Raw genomic sequence first — 21,534 nt, 5'->3', positions numbered from 1 at the left:
GTCTTTGAATTATTATTTTAGAATTCAGTCAAACATAAAACATCCATTTTATGATTTTAAACTTCGCCCTTACTTAGTTAGACTGCAAGAGGCTAGAAAGTCGTCCGCATCAGTATTTTTTACAAGAGTCCAAAACTTCCTTTCAGAAAACCTACTTAACCTACAAGTTACTCCACAGCTGGTAAATGACTTTCCACCTTGGAAAAATCTTAATATGCAATTTTTAAACCCATTCAACGCTTTTAACAAATCTGAGGCAACAGAAGTTATATATCAGCAAATTTTCCTTGAACACAGACAGCAATACAAAGACTTTCTTCCAATTTATACCGATGGGTCAAAATCATCTAATCATGTCTCTTTCGCTGTTGTCTTACCAGATACAGTCATTTCTTTTACACTTCATTCCTTTTGTTCAATTTTTACGGCAGAAATAACTGCGGTTTTATATGCATTAGAAGAAATTTCAGAGAGAGAGGGAAAAAATTTTATTATTTATACCGACTCTCTAAGTGTGTTACAATCGCTAAAATCATTTTATCTTCATCGTCATAATCATCCTTTAGTTTTCAGGGCTCTAGATATTTTTAACAAACTGACTTCTCGGGATTTTATTATTTTATTCTGTTGGGTACCTTCTCATGTAGGAATTCTGGGCAATGAAGAGGCAGACAAGGCTGCTAAATTGGCAAGTATTGCAGCGTTCACATCTATTCCTGTAAGCGACTTAAATAAACACACTAAAAGGCTTTTTTATTCCAAATGGAAAGCTCAGTGGGACCTTGAAACTAACAATAAACTACATGCTATTAAACCTCATGTACAACCGTGGCCTTCATTACATAATCGAAAAGCAGACACAGTATTAACCCGTTTATGTATTGGACATACGAGATTCACCCATCGCCACTTGTTACTAGGTGAACAACCACCTCTATGTTCCCAGTGTGATTGTTAAATGTCTGTCCAACATATATCGTCAGAATGTCCAAATTTCAATGCTCAACGTTTGCACTTCTTTCAAAATACGAACACTCCATTACCTTTCTTACTTGGTAAGACACCACATGTTCAAATTTTTACATTTTTGAAATCAATAGGTTTTTATCCATATATTTAAGTTTTCTTCATCTATCTCAAAAGTTTTCATATTGTTTTTATAGCTGAAATTTTATATTTTATATTTTAATCCTGAAAAATACAGTTTGGCGCAGCATAGCCAACATCATGGCTCTTGTGCCAATAAAATCCAGAAATCCAGAAATCATCAGACCAAAGGATTTTTTTTTTGTCCACCTGTTTGGGAGGTTTATAAGCTCCTCAAAATTAAGGCAGAACATTCCAAATTCTTCTTCAAAAGCAATCAAAATTCAGTATAGAATTGGCACGATACATTTATGCGCATGAAATGTAATGATGATATTAAAATCTGATCGATCCGAACGGAAATCTGTTTCCTCTTTCGTTTTCTAGTTAAAGATTCATCCTTCGGAAAGTTAGAGAGAGAAGTTCTAGCACAAGGTCGTTTAAAACATGAACAAATAATCTATCCAACAGAATATATATGTATATATTGCAATTTTTAGACCTCGAAATGAAGAAAATATCGATCATCTTAAAGATAAACGAAATACGAGTGGTGATACGAGTAGTTGAGCCTAAAAACAAGGAAACTACCGGTTGGCATTGTACATCAAAGTAACATTAATGTTAGTAGCGCGATGACTGCTGCTGGTGCCGCTTGATTTACACTTGTGACTTCTTTTTGTTTAGGTTATCTCTTCTCTGTTATAAGAGACAATCGAGAAAGAGTCATTCACTGGTATAAGCAATAATTGAGCCTAAAAACAAGGAAACTACCGGTTGGCATTGTACATCAAAGTAACATTAATGTTAGTAGCGCGATGACTGCTGCTGGTGCCGCTTGATTTACACTTGTGACTTCTTTTTGTTTAGGTTATCTCTTCTCTGTTATAAGAGACAATCGAGAAAGAGTCATTCACTGGTATAAGCAATAATTGAGCCTAAAAACAAGGAAACTACCGGTTGGCATTGTACATCAAAGTAACATTAATGTTAGTAGCGCGATGACTGCTGCTGGTGCCGCTTGATTTACACTTGTGACTTCTTTTTGTTTAGGTTATCTCTTCTCTGTTATAAGAGACAATCGAGAAAGAGTCATTCACTGGTATAAGCAATAATTGAGCCTAAAAACAAGGAAACTACCGGTTGGCATTGTACATCAAAGTAACATTAATGTTAGTAGCGCGATGACTGCTGCTGGTGCCGCTTGATTTACACTTGTGACTTCTTTTTGTTTAGGTTATCTCTTCTCTGTTATGACAATCGAGAAAGAGTCATTCACTGGTATAAGCGATGGTAGTGAAAATATTAAACCATTTTACGTTATTAACCCCTTCGCATACAATGACGAGTCTGACTCGCTCATCGAATTACTGAATTTTTAATTTTAAATCTCCAATTAAGTAAAAACATTAAATCATTAAAAATGCAAATATCACTTTGAAATGCTTTATTATCCCAAATGCTTTTTATATTATTATAGGAATTCAAATAGCAACAAATGTCTGAGGTAGAATGGATCATTTAATAAGGAATTCAAATAAATTCGTAGATCAAGATGTGAACCTTAAGGAAATTAATCACATAGCAGTATTATCCATTATGTTAATATTAATGTTACCATACTATTAAAAAGATAGAAAAAATAAATCTAACAATGCTTATATCATTGCACTGAAAATGATTAGGTTGTGAGATTAGTGACAATTCATATATCTCGCCTAGGGATTGCAATACCGGACCAAAATTACAATACCGGTATTCGGTATTTTTTAAATCTTAATACCGGGATACCGGTTTTAATACCGGTATTAGAAATTTTAGAGAAAGAAAGAAAACACAGGTGTTTCTTTGTTTTATTTGCTGGTTTTGTTAGAGAGTGTAAATATCACAAAAATAATTTGTAACTTATAAATTATAACAGTATATAATCATAAAAAAGTAAAGGAACATCTTATTTATTTAAATCACAAAAAAAGTGTAAATATCACTATTCAGTCTGTGGTACTATTACAAATTTTTGAAATGTGATCTTAAAAAACATAATGCATCAATTGTACTGTCATTAAGCCTGAAAAGTAATTTTGTGTAAAAATGACCAGCTGTCGAAAATGCTCTTTCGGCATCTACGCTAGCTGGTGGTACTGTTAGCAATGCGCGATATATTTTTTTCAAGTATTTACCTCTAAATCCCTCATCTTCAAATAAATCGATTTCTCGTCGGATGGTTTTGGATATAGCTTATTTCTGTATTGTATTTTGGTTTGTTGAAATTTTTTTTATTTATCGCTCATTCTAATTTTTGTTCAAAAGACAATTCCTTTTCACTATCGACAGTAGTGACATCATAATCTTCGATAATTGAACCGAATTCTGAATGTGGATAGGTTTGTGGGTAAAAAGTTTTAAGAAAATTTACTCTAAACTTAATCAGATTTGAATTTGTTATTTTCTTTTCTTCTTTTTCATTTTTAAAATCATTATAATTATTTAAATACCATAAGACATTTTCTATTTCGGTATGCTTTTCTTCTGTGCGATTTTTCAATGTAATTCTTTAGATAGTGATGTGTGCTGTTCTTTCAGTGACTGCAACATGAAATTTATTGTTGCATTAGCTGTTAAAAAATTATAATCTCTGAGACATAATGCCTCAATAGTCAGTTTTATTGGAAGTAGAACTGATATAGTTCTGGATATTAAGTCGAATTCACTATCTGAAAAATTAATTTACGGGTTTAAATCGATTATTGCTTTTTGGATTGGATTTCTCAGTTTCAAAAATCGTTCCATCATTAGGAGTAAACTGTTCCAACGTGTTTTAGAATCTAATATTAACATATATTCTGTTTTATTTTCAGTTAGTATATATTTTAGTAATATATCCTTTTTATAGAGGAACATATATCTTAATATATATCTTAACAATTTTTCGAACTTTATGAATTATAGGAAGCAATTCTTGATAGGTTAATATTTCATCCTCATTAGCAATATCTTCTTCAACAATTACATTGTCATTATCTTCATTGTCAATATCACTCTCACTCTTACTCTCTTCAAAGTTGGAATCCGAAGTTTCTATATCCACATTATTTGGATTCTTCTGTTCTTTATTTTTTTGGTATAATACATCTATTACTCCTAATTGAATTCCACGTGCATAGCACAACTGCTGATTTGCACCAATCAACTTTCCAACTTTTTTCATAAACGTTGCTCCATCAGTCGTTATGGATACAATATTTTCTTCCGGGATAATCCATATTTCGCTACCTTAGGTTTAAGCAATTAATTAAGCCATTAATAAACTAATTAATTTCGCCCGTTAGAGAGACATAAAAACAAAAACGTATGCTATTTTGTCATGTTGGCGATCCCTGAACATATAGTGGTGACAATTTTAAAAATTTCTAGTAAATACCGAAAAACCGGTATTTAAACTTGTGAATACCGGTATTACAAAATTGTACAAATGGCTCAAAATACCGGTATTCGGTATCCCGGTATACCGGTATTGCAATCCATAATCTCGCCTTATTATGAATCCTACTGCAGACCGTACGATTAAAATACTTTTGCAAATAAATGACAGTAGAATTTTAGTAATCCGACAGAAATAGGGAATGTTGACGAAAAGGAGTGAAAACGTCAAATTATTAGAAACGCTTTTTATTTAATAATGTCCTTAACAATAGTAATTAATATTCTCTATAATTTACAACATTTCAATGTAAAAGAAAAAACATAAGAGGCAAACTAAACATGTAAGACCATTTATTAAAAAAACAAAGTAACTTTTTTTAATTAATTATGAAGGCAAATTTTTCTTTTTTTTTTTTTTAAACTGAAATGGACTTATTTCATTTTTGTAAAAATGGAATTCCGTAATCGAATTTTCAACTCAATTACTGATGTGCTAGCGTTTGTATATTTATAATATTAGTATGATATCTTAAAATGCATCAATTAGCTAATCAATTCATTTAATTTTATTCTGATTCTGCAATGTTGCACCGTCTGGTAGTGAATTTGAGAAAAAAAAAGTATTTTCAGTGTCCATAATTTTTAAAATTATGAATTTTAAAATAAAGACTAAAAAGGGCAGAATAATTAAAATGTCCTCAGTCGTTAGGTTCTGGGGTCATTTTATTTTAGGTTAATAATTCTATGTCATTTATTATTTAGGTTAATAATTACGAACGTTTTCTATAAAATATGTTGAATTTCTTTGGATTACTCCCCTTCTCCGACTCTCTTTTAAGATTTCCTTTAAAACTTTTCAGCAACATAGGATTCATTCCTGTGGATATCTTCGCAGATTCATTTCTTAACATTTACTTCGAATACTTCCTATTGAGAACTTTATTTCCGTGGATTTCTACCGAGTTATTTTTCAAGTTCATCGCCGCGTTGCATTTTGATATTTTTTCAGTTGTGTTATCGCACAAGCAACAGAGAGTGATAAATCGAAGAAAATTATCTCCGCAGATGTGCGACCCCTTATCGCATCGATTGTTCTTTTGTGATATCGCTCCCTTTATCAAAGTGCCCAATTCTCTACTTCTCCAGCGGGATTTCTCGCCCTTTGCAAACATCGGTATTTGGAAATTCCAAATATTTCCTACCATTTATTTTCTCATCATAAATACTCCTGATAACAGGATTGCGGTAGGAATACCAAACATAGATTCATCTTCCTTTTAGTATTTTCAAAGTGAGTGAGTTTCTTATCCATTATACACATTAGATATGGATCTGTTGAATCAAACTCCTTGCACTATGAGTCAAGCCGCGTGTTTTCGCTAAAAGGGTATCTGTAAGGGTACATTTTCAGCTCCATGATAATTTGGGAATGTTGCCTATGGTTTTGATTCAATACCAAATAACAATATAGTTTCTTATTCAATAACTGTTTAATTAATGAAATATGAATATGTAAATTCATTGCCCAGTGAATGAAATCAGGGGAGAATGTTTACAATGCCCATAACTTGAAAAACTTGCTTATTGTGAAAATCAAATCTTTTAATTCGAAGCATGTTATAAATTTCTCTTGAATTCGATGTTCAAACAACATTCCTTATTCAAGATATGAGATTCGAAAATGGAAAAATGAAGATCCTGCCGAGGGGATTCTCTCTGTAGCAATAATTTAATTCAATCACTTACATCGTGGCACTAGGATAGCACAGTTTACGAGAGCACTTTATATACAAGAGCTCTGATATCTTGACTGTATAAAATGGACGCTTTTCATAATAGTTTGAATATTTCCATCGTGGCACTTAGATTATGTGAGCGTGTGCTAGTTCGTTCTGGATGGTTTCGATCTAACATTAAACAAATGAACTACTTGCCGTGACCAGAATCATAGATAAATTAAATTGACGTACTTTTTATATTTATAAATTATAGTTACACAAAAACTATGCAACTCAAGTCTCCTTATACCTGCTACGACAAAACATTCATAAAGCAGAAGGTCTCGTATAATTCGATGATAGAAAAATAAAATTAATGAAATCATTCACTGAGTTTTCGAAGGATTGCAATTATAATGAAATATTGAATGGATTATTAATATTGTAACAAATGAACCAAAATGTCATACTTCAATACTAACTTTTCTACTACAAATAGCTTTCACGGAAAAATGAATGACATTTCTACTTTTATATTTGTTTCAGTCCCCGGCTGTTTCGACATGCCATTTTATGACTATGTTTGCATATCGTAATGCATTGTTTCATCTTTCATTTCAATGCTTATCGTCATTTTCAATTATCTGCCCCATTCATTCTTTGTCACCCGTTTACTGAACTCAATGCCGTAGCTTTCATTTGTCCTGTGATGGAATAGGATATGAAAGCTGGGTTATTAGCCACATTATCATTCTATGAGTCCTTACATTTTTCGTATTATTATTCCTCTTAAAGTAATGTCTCACATATTCATCGAGTGTTTTCGCTCAGTTTTGTTTCTTTATCCATTTGAAATTTTCCTTTAATGGCTCATATGCAACTTGGAAGTGTAACAGTCTCATAGCATCAGAAATAGGCCGTCTATCAGTCTTATTTCTGAAATTCATCGAAAGATGAACTCTTCGCGAAACAAACAGAAAATGAACACTTTCTGTGTCTTTTTCCTCAGCATTTCGTAATGATGGAATCCAATTCTCGGAATTTCTTTGATATCCTGGAGACGAATAAGCGGTTAGAACTGTGCACTTAAAACATCCTACTTTCAGGATATCAGCAAGGAATAAAATGAAATGAAAATTTAAATTTGTATGTGGAAATTTATATTCATAGTTTTTATTAATCTTCATTAAATTCATAAACTTTATTAGGTCCATATATTAACGCAGTCTTCTTGCTACGGCTCCTTAATACGATTAGTTCTGTCGTTGCTTATTTTGAGCTCTGATGAGTCTTATTATTTAAATAAATTTAAAATCATTAGAAGGTTTTTCCATAACACTTTTCCAACCTTTATCGAATATTTATTAACTAAATAAAGCACCAGATTATTGAAAACAAAAGACTAAATAAGAAATTCAAGGTAATCCCAACTGAAAAAAAATATGCACAATTTTATTTATAAGAAAGACATGCATTCAATAAAAATCAAAGTAAAATCACATCCTAGATCTTTTTCTAGTTAATCAGCTACTCTAAGAATTCTCCCTCCAATTTTATAAGATTAGGAGCTGAGAGGATTGAAGAGAGTATAAGAAAAGGCAACCAATGAGAGATTACCAACGAGTTTCCACAAGCCTGGGTTAAAAAAATTTATAAGGGATTCGAAGCTCTAGTTCAAAATCTTGTGGATGTATAATTGTTCGTCTACCTTCTAAGAATTTATTTTTAGCTATAGCAATAATTATATGCACACAAGAAATGCATTTAACGGCATCATAAGGCACGAAGATATAAAAATAGTAAATGAAGCAACAACAAATATCCTTGTGAATATACTTAAAACATTTTTGAAAATTTATGAAAATGAGAGGAAATGATTGGAATGGATTGCTTACATTCTCGTATTTAAAGAGAAAATATTAAAAGCTTCAACAAATCCGAAGTCGAGATTTCGAGGAATCTTCGTGTTTAAGAGTCCAAAAGCACATTTTTTCAATCTGTGAATTCAAATATGCCCTTTGCGAGATAAATGGAATTTGATATCTGCTCTGCATTTGTAGATTTGTATCAAATTTCGAAAAATTCCGCTCAGAAAACGCCCCCTTTCGTTGCTCCGTCAGGTGGGTGAGGGACTTGTTTTCGTTATTTGATCATGTAATGACAAGATGCTATCAAAGGGGACATCAAGCTTGGTTTATCAGATAACATCACATCGTCTGACTTCATTTTTAATAAGAAGCTCCAGTAGGAAAGCTGATGAACGCATACTTTGGAATGAAGTCGATCGCCATGTATTGCATTTTCGCCATAAAGTTTTTGAAATTCGTTGGCACAGTATTTAGTTTAGTTATTTTAGATAACCCTGATTAAGCTGAATTATTTTAATGCTCCTTTTTAAATCAACCGGAGAGCTATTTCGAGACCGAAGGCGTTATTTTAACCCCTTCTAAGGCCGTGGGAAGTATGCTTCCCACCAAATTTATCAATCTTTGTATGAAATGATGTAGGTTGGCATAAGTTCTGACAATTTTTTTTAGAAAGTCAGAAACTTAGATGCTCCAGTTCATTATCTCAGACAAAATGATGAGTCTTGATTTGTTACTTAATTAGTAATGAACCAAATGAATGAATGAATCAAATTAAATTTATCTAATAAGCTAAATGAATCCCTCTTCTTATTCTAATTTCAAGCCTAAAAATATTTTAACATAATATGACTGGAAAAAAATGGCCCTTTAAAGGGTTAAATAATGATCAGATGTGGAGGATGTGTATCTGAGCCAGCAACCCCTTTTCAAATTTCTTCACTATAGCAGCGAGATCCTTTACGTCAGACACACGGCAGGTCTGTCTTGGAATCGGACTCCTCGGAAGACTCAGACTCTCCGATTCTTTACAACCAGGCATCGTGGTCCTGTCAAGAATGCATGGAAAAGTGGGTTGCCAGGGAGAAAATATATTTCATAAAGGGATTCTGATTTACTAAGAGAATATAGTCTTTAAATATTTTAAAAGTTGGACCGAAAACTTTTAATATACTTAGTCTCACAAAGTTGGGATAAAACGTCTAATTGTCCTTTGATTAAGGAGAAGCTTTTAAACCGGAAAGTTTGGCAAGTCTAACGTTGTCCAGTTCCGTACTTAAAGGAAAATGGGTATAAAATTTGCCAAATAGATAACTTCTTGTATGGTAGAATGGCTGGAAAGTTTTTTTTGCAGTATTCAGTATAGTTCATTTTTACGCTTTCATTTGATTTGCAAGATCCAAGTGTTTGAACTGCCTTTATCAAACATCTTTTAAATTAAATATAAATTGATTAATTTATAAATACTTTTAATTTCAGAAGACAGAGACAGATGATTTCTAGTTTGTATACGGAAAAAAAGGTAGATCACAAAACATTAATCAGAGACGAATTATCAAAGTAGACAATCATCTAGGATCCTCGAAGCTGTGAGATTTCCATTTGATTTGTAGGATTCGTGCCCTCGAATTTTTCAAAAAAATAAATAAATAAATAAATAAAATAATATCAGACATCATTTAAGTTTCAAACAATCTTATTGATATATTTTCATTGTTTAAAATTTTTTTGAGAAAATTCGAATTAACAAATACATATCTCCCCCCCCCTTTCGTTATGCTCACAAAAATGATGCATAGTTTAAAGGTTTCTCTTAAACTATGCGATTTCTGTAGATATCTAACTATGTTCTTTCAACACGTGAGGAACGCCACCCCAAGAGACGAGTGTAAAATTGATTCTACTAGTAAAATTAAGTATCCAATTCTAATCGCGCCACGAACAAACAAACCGCACTTCTTCCTTTCGGCAGTCGAAATCTGAGCTGCGGTTTGGCGACGATCCGTGTCAATATTTGGCCAAAGGAGAGAGAGAATCGGATAAGGGAATGACGGCAGGAACTAAACAATGAGACGCTTTTCCGATAAAGAGGTAGCAAAACCGCACACACGCATTCGTGATGGAAAAGAACAATCACGTGACCGTTCGGAACAGGCCGTGTGCGAGCGATAACCGGTGGTAAACACCGCTTCGATTCCGGTGTCAATTCGAAAAAGAATCAGCCCACTGTCGTCTGTATCATTTTCAGGAATGGAACAAGGTTAGTTGGATTCTTTTTTTCCCGTGTATTCCGATAGATATAAAAACGTTACGCTAACTTTTTTTTTAGTTTCTAAAGTGAGTGATTACTGATATTTTGGTTGTATAGAAGTGAATAAAATTGGGATTATCGAATGGCTTCATGAAAAGCAACATTTGTGTTTATGATCAAGTTTCGATAATATTTCAAGAGTATTTTTTGATTAAGAATATAATTCGAAGTATTCAAGTAAGAGATTTTTCACAAATTTCTCCTCGTTTATTTCTTGAATATTCCAATTAGTTTTTCAGCATCGAATTCCAATTTCAACGTTGAATAGATTTTGTCTCATGTGTGCTAGTACTAATTAATTCCTTCAAATGAATAGTTTGTTATATAGATTACAAATACTGTTTCATTCAGATCGTTATTGGAAATTCTGTTAATTTTGTTGCAACTGAATTAAAATCAAAGTTACTAAATCCAATACTGAATTAAATCTGATGCTTTTAGAAATAACAGTTTGCTAATTTTTAAGTATCTTAATTCATTGATTTTCAAAATATTTGAGATTCCTAAAACTGTATTAATAAAATTTAAGTCCATTTGATTTAATGGCTGCAGTTATATGACTCGAAAATCAAATCCTATATATTTTTCGTGGTTTATATGTATGCATTTCGAGGTTTGTATTCTCAAAAGTTTCAGAGAGTAAATCAAATGCTGCACCCAAAAATGAATGTTGCATTACTTTGGTACAACTTTCAAAAAAAAAAAAAAAAAAAAAGGGAAAAAGAAAGAATGAAATCCATGTAATGGTAGTTTGCTTTGAAACTCTATGGCCACGTCCACATGGAAATAGGGATTATAAACGAGGTAAAAGTATGCATTGCATTGAGTGCGATGAGGCTGGAGTAAATTAGTTACGAACACTTCCTTTATCAAGCAATTTTAATTTGGCAGCTGATTCGAAACATCCTGATTGATTCAACAAAATGTGTGAAATACGAATGTAAGCACCCTTTCCGTACAGAATTGAGGAAGTGACACAGAAGGAAGGTCATAAATACAAAAAAATCATCAGAACTGAACGAAAACAAGCGAACTCCAAACGAACACGGTACTGCGCACGTTGCATAACATTCACATGGCGACGGTAGTGATATCGTTTGCAATGAGTTATGAAAAAATTGAAGATGTTATTTTATACTTAATAATTGAGCAACATAGCGATGGCCTGACATTTTTACTTTCTCGCGTACGAAGCAAAGGGATAATATTGCAATCATCAAGTAACTCGAATTTGAGATTTTGACGAATCCAGACATCCCTGAATGCCATAAACACTTTTTTTACTTAATGTCTGTAAATCCGAAAACTCAAGAAATCTTTGAGCTACAGATGGAATTTGGTATAGGGTCTTTACACCCATTTTGTAGATTTCTGTCAAGTTTTGAACAAAATCTGTCCAGCTACTCGAATATAAGCTAACACGATTGCTACAAAACGAAGAGAGATAATTGGATAACACTGATATCATCTATAGTATAGATACCAATCAAATGTAAAGCCAAATCCTGCCAGTGTTGACCGGCTGTCGGTCAACATTTTCACAAACGTGTCCGCGCGATAGCTGAAAATTGGAATATATATTAAGTTTGGTATGTAATTCTGTTAAATTTTAGTTTCATTCGGTTGAAAAGAAAGCGCACATTCGATTTGCGAGTGCATGCCAGGGATGAATCGCCCACAAGAAATCGCCGAGGATTACACTATAGAAATGCTATGTTCACACCATATTTCGTAACTACTATTCGCCATTGATATACAAGGGACTCCTTATCCAGCGTCCTATCCGATTTCATGCCTTTATTAGAGAGTAAGAGAGAAAATCTCGAGGAGGCTCTCCCCCTGGTTTGACTCAGAATCCAGTATTTAGCCACAATTACAGAAATAATAGAAAACACGATGAAATTATACTGTTCCCAAATAAAGGAATAAAAGGTTGCAACTGTAGCTTTAGAATTTTAGGAAGACTGCCGATTGGAACTATTTTTCATGGCCCAATTGACATAAAATTTCTGCATACATTTTCCGCTCATGGTCGCTGATATTCATTTCAAATTCGTTCGTTCATTATTTTAGACGTGTGATAACACTTTGCCCATGATAACTTAGGAATAAGTTAAACCCGAACGTTTTTGTTTTCCCTTGTCAGTCAGTAATATGTTGCGGAAAGGGGGTAGGATTTTGAAAGTTTTATTTCCCTTTCACTCTTCCAAATGAGTTGAATAATTACTTCATCGCGATACATCAATTGTGTGCTTAAATATTGGTATCTCTAAATTACATTATGCGACATGGCAGAGAATTTCAGTATCGAAGCTCTATATCACTGAAAACGCGTCATTTTCATTTGCTCTGGTGCACGCTGTCTCGATCAGAGATAAATGTCTTCCTTCTCGAGTGGCGCGGAAATATGGAGAAAGGAAGGTGCCTGTGCAAGTCATTGATGACGAGATGTGTTGCAAAATAACCGCGGTGCTGTTCAAAACAGAATTTCAAGAGAAGTCACTTTTAAGAAAGCTCAGCTAATTTATTGAAGTGGTTCTTCGGTGCTACGTTAGATCGACAGCTGAGTTGGCAGGATCTCAATCATCGACACGGTTGTAAATAAATTGAATGCATAACATGTTACTGAAATAAAATACGAAGTTATTTATGAAACTGTTTAACACATTCACAGATAGTTTTAAAATGTGTGTAGAACTAGCCTATTGACTTTTTGTTCCATAATATTTATGAAGCAATATCTTAGTGAATGCGATAATTAAAAAAAAAACACACGCATTTTTTTTATTGCCTTCGGTTAAATCCCATATGCATCAAACGACAGTTACAAGCGTCCGTGAATACGTTAATAAGTTTGCTGCATTTTAATAAAAGTTTATTAAAAACATGTTTTTATTATTTTAAAACATTTTTTTTTTAATTTATTTTTTAGTTCTCCATTATAAGTATTATGGAATCTTGAAATGAATATTTTTTAGATTCACCGTGAGGAAAATAGAGACTTGGTTCTATATAATATTCCCCTTTTATATAGGCTTGATGCTTATTAAATCTATCGACTTGGGTCGAAAAGTCTAAAAATATCGTCCTGGCCTCGGTATGGTGAGAAGCTTGGAAAGTGGTTTACTGATGTAATAGGGATATCCAATCAAGGTTTTATATTTCAAAAATGTTTCCTAAATAAGACTGTAATTCAGTTGGGTTTGAGTTCAAAAGTGATATTGCTTAAACTGAACAATGTACTGTCATAACTACTAAAATTATCCTTAGATTTTTAATTAATTATTTTCATGGTGAAAATGATGTAAATCAGGTTTTGCATATATCATCTCCATAGAAGTAAAGATCTTAGTTACTTTTTATTTATTTCAAAGGATCTTTTGAATATTTTCACCTTCTAATCTATCATCTTATAAATATCAACTGTTTCAACATGCAATTTAGGGATCTGAGTATTAAATAAGATATTTTGTGAAAAAGTTTGGAATAAGGAATGCTTAGTATTCTGGCCAATTATTATTTGAAAAAAATAATTAAAACATTAATAAATTAAGATTTTATAATTGATTAATATAACTAATATGTGTGCTTAGTGTTGCATTTTATTTTACGCTTCTTCATTTCCATCCGGATCATGTTGACCTCTCATCATTTGTTGCCAAGTAAATACAATGTGAGCGCAAGTGTGGATTACTTAAAGCATGGTACTTCTGTAACCATTCGGTCTGAAGAGGTTAAAATTAAATACCATATATCAAACAGGTCGATTTTTATTAGGTCGATCTACAGAGAAAGAATAATTGTTTCCAACGATGAAAATGCCATCTAATGAATTTGAAGCTATAGCAGTAGCGTTACTTTTCCAGAAACTTCATCATTTTTTTCATCCCTTGAAGATATCATAACGTCACATTTATACCTTTTGAAAGCCATTTCCTCTGAAGCAATATCTGGATACAATATATAAGGTCGTTGCTCAGTTCCGATCAGAACAAGGAATAAAATATATATATGTCTTTGGTAAACAATTGTTACGAAAGATACTCTTTGAGGATAAATCGCAGGGCTGCGATTAGCAGAATGCCGAATGTGTATTTTCTACTGAATGGATCTGACACAAAACTGCGATTAGTTCCAGAGCCACATCATCATTTCATATATTTAATTCAATGCTTTCGTGAAAGAATAATCCAACAGATAGTCCATCCCTTTACGGATTTGGTATAAAATTTGATACATATGTACACATTATAAGGTAAAGTTTTGTGCCGAATTTCATCCATCTAGCTTAACGTTGCAGTCATCGTGTCAGCATATATTCAGATAGCCTTTCAAACACACTTCCTCTGAATGGATTTCGTTTAAAATCTGATAGTTATCTAAAATTTGGTGAAAAGAACATTTAGCAAATTTCAGCCGTCTAGCTCAAAGTGATTTTTAGTTAACTTTTTCACAGACAGACAGACAGAAATAATGCTAAAAATTGCGTTCGTTTGTCAGGGAGTCAAAATCCCGAGTCGGAATTGTTTATACAATACTTTTCTATTGTATATTTCGAATACGAGGAGGTAAAAATTGTTATTGAAATCTATATGTTTAGTTAAAATTCATTTTTTATAAATATACTTATTTCAATGAACTTAAAGCAGAAAAAAATTATTTGCTATTCAATTTTCAGGTTTATTCTTTCTAAAAGTCACTTTCAAGCAATGCCACTGGTAAGGAACTCAATTTTTTAAAATGAATGATTAATATTTTCTTAATTTTTTTTTACCGTTTAAACAGTGTATCGACATCGATAATACACACTAGTACAAATTTCTAGAAAATAAATGAAAAAATCATATAATAATCAATAAATTAAAAATCATGTAATAATCTATAAATGGAAAATATTCTAAATATCCATCTTTAAAAACATGAAGCAACTCAAGTAAAATAAAATTCTAAACACAGGGAAATGAAAATTTCAGCCGGTTTTTCATCGAAATAGAATCTCTAAAAGATCCCTACTTCAATAGCCCTTATAAATTGCGTAATCTGACTTGATAATTTGATTTGTCTTAAAGTAATTTTTTATAATTTCTAAACAAATTCCATGTATTAGAATCCTTCGAGTAATTACATTTTTATACGTTTGTTGTTTTATTAAAGCAAGTGTTAGGAGTTTGATTTTTCATTCACTACACTCCGTAGTTGAACATGTTTTCAAATGATTCCTATGTTGATAAATATCTTTCATTGCATAGAAGAGTAATCAGTGTTGTTGTTGAGAATGATTTCCTTTTCTGACTTTCATAGCAATTTTACCATCTTTTAAAAGAATTTTTCTAGGATTATTACAAAATTTCATATTTTGTAAGTCATGTCATATGCATAAATATTAATCAATCAATCGTATCAAAGTATCACATTACAAGATATCAGTCTTAAGTGTTCGAAAGCTTCATCAAAAAAGGCAGCCGTTTTAAAGTTACGCGAGTACTGCTTAGGAAAGACTTCATAATTTTAAACTGTGTGAAAAGTTTACCCATGAAATTTTGTCCCCCTTGTATCCTGGATGGCTGGAGGGGAGATGCTCAAAATTAATACTAAAAAGAGTGGGAAGACAGAAATTCTTTTCATCCCTGAATGGCTTTTCATCAATTTCTGTTTTTTAGTCATAAAATTATTATGATGAAATTATAAGAAGTCCACCGGATAAGTTTGTTTAGAAGTATTATAACTCCAGATTGTGTTATGAACGGCAACGCATAAGCACACATATTTCTTGCTGTTCAGGATCTTCCTGGAAGTGGAGATTTCTTTCGAAAGGATTAACCAACGTTGTCCCCAAATTTTAATCCCATTGAATATATTTGGATATTTGGGAAGGCTTTTGGCAGCACGATTATATGCTTTGGGCATCAAAAGATAACTGTCTCAGATGCTCATTAAGGAATTAGCCCTCTTGTCTCAAGAATTACTGGAATTTTGATTTTTTTAACAAAAGAGTTATGGGGGGGGGGGGTCATGTCCTCATATACGAGATAGCGTCTGTTTGTTGTTTCCTTTTCGAAGGAAACAACAAATCTTCACCTTTCCGCCAGTAAAGCCTTCTTCTACTTAATTTTGTAATATATATGTTCTTTTAGCAATTTTCAAACTAAGCATTTCTTTCTCTCTCCTTTAGTATATGTTTACTTTAGTTTATATATACACTATGCTTTTGTACTATGAATTTTAAATATTTCAGTTTACTTTTTGCAGAATTATAGCAAATTCAGAAAAGTACATGTTAATTACGATATTTGATTTCCTGCATCAAATGACTTGTAAATAATATTTGATTTCCGTAGTCTCTGACGTAGGATGTGCTTTTACTAAATAAGGGTGAGGATATATAACATTATATTTTGCACCAAAGAATGAAACTCTTGATTTACAATGTGTCAAATTAGCTTTGTTCTAAACTTATGACAAAGAAAATAAATCGTTTGTGGACATTATGATTTCATATAATTTTGTATCGAATTATCAGCATCTAATTCTATAGAGGAAACGGATTCAAACACATATACAGAACACGCTACTTTGACATTACACATATACGTAACACAGGATATACACAGCATTTTCAGTGCATGATGTATAATTATGAAATATTACTGATTTTCATGTGATTTTTTTTATCTGGATATTAATTTTGGCAGAAACACGATTGATTTAATGAAAAATGTGAAAGATTTGATGAAAAGAGATTTAAATTTCATTAAGACAACAAACACATTTTAAAATATTTTTTTTTTTAATTTTGAAAGATTTTTTTAAATAAAAAAATGGAATGGAAATAAAACTGATATTGTTGAAAATCTTTTTCTTTTTACTTTCTAGTATGCTAAGTACACAAACAGAAAGTACTACAATCATAAAAAAAAGAAACTGGACTCGAGAAATTAACGAATCTCCACGCGTCAGATCTATCTGAGTCCAAAACACACATTTTTGGGATCATCTCTCTGTGTCTTTGAAATTCAAAATGATTTGAGGTAGACAGACGAAATTTGGTATTTACTCCAAATTTGTTAAATGCCATAAGAAATCCATTCGAAAGAAGTCTGACTATCCATCTGTCCTAATATAATTTATCGCGATAATAACAAGAGAGCTCAAAGGATAAAATTCAGCTCACAGATTTGACAACTGAAGCATGGATCAGATTTGGAATGAAATCCACCTTGGATCGCCTGTCGATTTCAACTTTCATAGAATAGGTGATAAATCCAAAACGTAATGACTTAAATATATGAAATTTTGTCATGTGATTCTGTAACTGCAACTGAGTTCTGTGTCAGATTTCGAATTCCATCCATTTGGAAAAAAGGCATCCAAATACATGTTCTATATTCTGTTAACTATTTGTTAATCTTATTACAGAGATTGCAGCCAATAGTATTATTCGTCAAAAGCTTGTTCATTTATTAGCGGGAAGTTTCGGGCAGAGCACTCCCACCGGTTATAATTTTAAATTATTGAAAAGAGGATTTTTATTCGATAATATATTCCGAAGCTTCTAGAAAAAAATTCTGGTAATTTTCAGTTCATTGAAACCTTATGCGATTTATGCTTTGACATTGGATGATATTGGCATCCACAGTCCACTGCTCATTGGTTTTGTGTTTACTTGTAGCGCAGTCGCTATGTTGTATTGGGCGATCATAAAGTCTTTCCCTAATTACAAAAGTTTTCTTAGGAAAGTTCAGTTTTATTGAATATTAGCTGCCTTTGGTGGCCAGCCGGTTCGCCAAATGTTCAATGAAAAATTTTATGTAACGATTTCTTTATAGTTTCGTCAGCAAAATACTTTAAATCTTCAAATTTAATAGTCGTATAATTCACTCGTACTATTACGAAAACCTTAATCCATTCTGTTCATTGTAATCATGCAGCATTTTCTAACTTTCTGTCAGTTAACATAAAATTTCAACTTTAAATGAAAGTGGAAATAATTAACCTGCAATTAATAAAAAAAGATTTTTTTTTTACTGAAAACAAGTATTTTTTTTTAAAAAAATAAGAGTACTGAAAACAGTCGTTCAGCACTTAAGTCTTATGTGTACTACAAAATTATTTTCATAATTTATATAATATTTCAAAGAATTATTCAACAAAAATTCCTATGGCTCACCACAAAATTCAGATTTTATTTTTTACTTTTAAAAGGATTTAAATGACGTAAATAATAATATTTTTGTTTGTTTCGGTCTATTAATATATTTAAAAAAAATTATAAAATTTTATACAGTTCTTTGCTTTTAAGGAATCATATTCTGCGAATTATTCTTAACATTCTAACTTTTAAATAAATAAACATTTTTATCCTCTGCGATCAAATCTGATCGATTCATTAAATTTTGAATATTAGAAAGTTAGAATTACCAAATTTTTTATAATTTTAGGCCAATCAGTCTTGAGAAACCCTGGTCTACCAAGTTTAATAGATCCGCCAATCTCAAGGTTGATTGGCGGATATATTCTTTCAGACGGTCGGTGAAGTGGTCTAAAATCCCATTTTCCATAGGATTTTACTATTTAGATAGAGGATATTTAGATTTTCGTAAGTCAGTCAATTTTTGTTATTGTTTTAGTTGAATGGAGTGCAACACTTTTTATTTAAAGTATTAGTTTCTCAAAATTATTTTGTTAAATATAATTCATACAGCATCTAAAAATCTATGTAAAAATTTAAAATTCGTTATTCATCGAAGCGTTTATTGACTCAAGTTAAATATAATTATTTAATTCCTTTCGGCAATTTGTATGCCTATGATTAATAGTTTGCAAATTAGCTTTTAGGCCCTCATCAGAGTGGATATCCTGCATATATTAAACCAGGTTTCCCTTAAGCAGATTTATTAAATTAATTATATAGATATTGTAAAATATCACAGAAAATTTTTCTTACATTTACTCTTTAGAAAATATCGTATTTTAAATTTATTTCATTTCATAAAGACACGTGCTGAAAATGACACTTTCATATGTTTAATTTGAGATAATAGTTAACTTAATTTTTAAAATTGTGCTTTTGTCAATATGATGGCAACACTTTGATAAACGCTAATTTTTTTCCACGCTCGCGTAACCTTCTCATGCAGGTTAAATTTTATTTGTATTTTGTGCGAAATAAATTATTGAAAAATATGGTTAAAATATTTTTCTAATTCATTAAAAATAAAAATTTTATTCGCATGTCAAAATATTGGTATCATTAAAAAAGATAATTTTTTAAACTTTGACATGATGAAAAATAAATCAATTTTATGCTGTAATATTTTCGGAGGTTATAGTGGAAAGCGCTGAAATTTCACTTAATTTTTAATTAATTAAAATTATAATTAAAAATTCCAAAAAATTGCTCCTAGGTGCCCATTATCGATCTCTCAGGTGTACATGTGCCAAATTTCGCGGCTGTAGGTCAGACGATCTGGCCAGAAGAGCGCCAACACACGCATTCAGCTTTATTATAATTACAGAAATAATTAACACTGCGAAAGTTTTACCACGGAATAGTCGCGTTCCTGCATTTTTTTTATTCGAGCAGATGGCGCCTTGAATGCAGAAATAGGTGATTTTGCATTCGATACAACGAAGAAAAGCATTTAATGTGGCTGCATGAATTCCAACCGGTTTCAATTCCTGTTCGTTATTAATTTTGAGCTTATATAAAGGACAGAGTGTTTGCAGAGCTAATTGAAGGTAGTGAGAAACCAAAGTTTAATATCAAGATGCTGCATCTAATTTGATAGCCGAAATATCCGACAATATGTAGCGACAACTGGAACGCCGCCATGATTTTCTTCGAGCAATGCAGGTTCACATTAAAATTTGTCGATGTAAGTGGTTTTATTAAAAATTTTGAAACTGCCTTTACAGTATACGGAAGGCAACTATGTACAAAATTATAATAATTTTTATACAATATTGATTTGTAATCAGGAAAAGATTTTGTAATCCTTCTTTATGATCATAGAATGCAGGAGGGTGTTGATTTCCAGGATCCTTAGTTTAAAATGTGGTATTTGAGGAAGTGAAAATGTCATAATTTTGCTCGTATAATACATGTTCTTTCGATTTAATAATCCGAGTAAATCATTTCAAGAAAGTACTCCAAATAAATCCTTAAGAAAAGCGAAAGCTTTCTTGCAACCGAAAAAGGATTTGTGAATGACAAATTGCAAGAGTATCTCCTACAGCATAATTTTTGGGTCTAGCGATCATTCTTTTCCTAAACGAGCATTTCAATTATAATCGAAGTTCGTGATAAACAGTTAATTAATTTATTTTCCTATTTGAATTGCTTTTAATGCTGAAATATCCACGTTCGACGCACAAAAGGCGAAATGCACTTTAAATTATCCCTTGAATTCCATCTCTCATAATCAGGCTAGTGAAATTTTTATCATAACGGTTCCATTTTCTTTCTATTTTGGCTACTATTTAGTATACTGTAGTATCCGAAATGATCGAAATCTTTTGGAAAAAGTACATTTCGGAAATTTGATGGTTCGTAACAGCAATCGCACTTGCATTAATACTATAAATCTACGTATCATTTTAAAGATAATTAAATGATGCTCGGTTATAATTATTTTTAATAAGGTATAATGAAACAACGAGAAGAAAGAAACACACTTCACTTAAATTGATAAGACACAGTTTTTATTCATTTGAATGTGGCTAATGAGTAAGAATTTTTAAAAAGTCATTATAATAATATCTTATTTTCAACTCAATTCATCCATTGCCGCCATTTTTTGGAGCTGATATCTTGTCGTTTTTCCATTTTTTTCCCATGATTGTTGTCAAGTTGATCACTTTTTTGTATTCTTCCATTTTGTGGCATATCAAAATGTATAAAAAAGAAATGGTACAAACAATGGATCAGTCATCCAGAAATCGATGTAAAGAATCCTGAACAAAGCGTTAATTATGATGAAATTAGAAATAAAATGGATGTCATCGGAGTATAAGGAAACTCAGTCACTACAAAATAATTGCTTCCAAAGGTTTGGATGGTGACCGAATCATTAGAAGACTATGTCCAAATGATAGAAGAAAATCATATGGAGTGTAAGAAAGAAAATGGCGC

At 31.8% G+C, this 21,534-nt stretch overlaps 1 protein-coding gene across 2 annotated transcripts in view; it reads left to right on the top strand.

Moving 5' to 3' along the window:
• The first annotated feature begins 10,172 nt into the window (after window positions 1–10,172).
• LOC129983781 (phosphatidylinositol 4,5-bisphosphate 3-kinase catalytic subunit beta isoform-like) overlaps window positions 10,173–21,534 on the top strand; it is a 101,455-nt gene continuing 90,093 nt past the window's right edge. The window contains exons 1-2 of one of the 2 annotated variants that reach the window (XM_056093412.1): window positions 10,173–10,352; window positions 15,082–15,121. The gene's annotated coding sequence lies outside the window, so the exon portion shown is untranslated. The remainder of the gene's footprint in view (window positions 10,353–15,081; window positions 15,122–21,534) is intronic. The other variant, XM_056093411.1, reaches the window with a different exon arrangement.

Source organism: Argiope bruennichi, chromosome 9 (assembly GCF_947563725.1).
Source record: "Argiope bruennichi chromosome 9, qqArgBrue1.1, whole genome shotgun sequence".
Lineage (NCBI taxonomy): Eukaryota > Metazoa > Arthropoda > Arachnida > Araneae > Araneidae > Argiope > Argiope bruennichi.
Note: the sequence above shows the minus strand (reverse complement) of the source record. Positions and strands in the feature narration are given on the sequence as shown.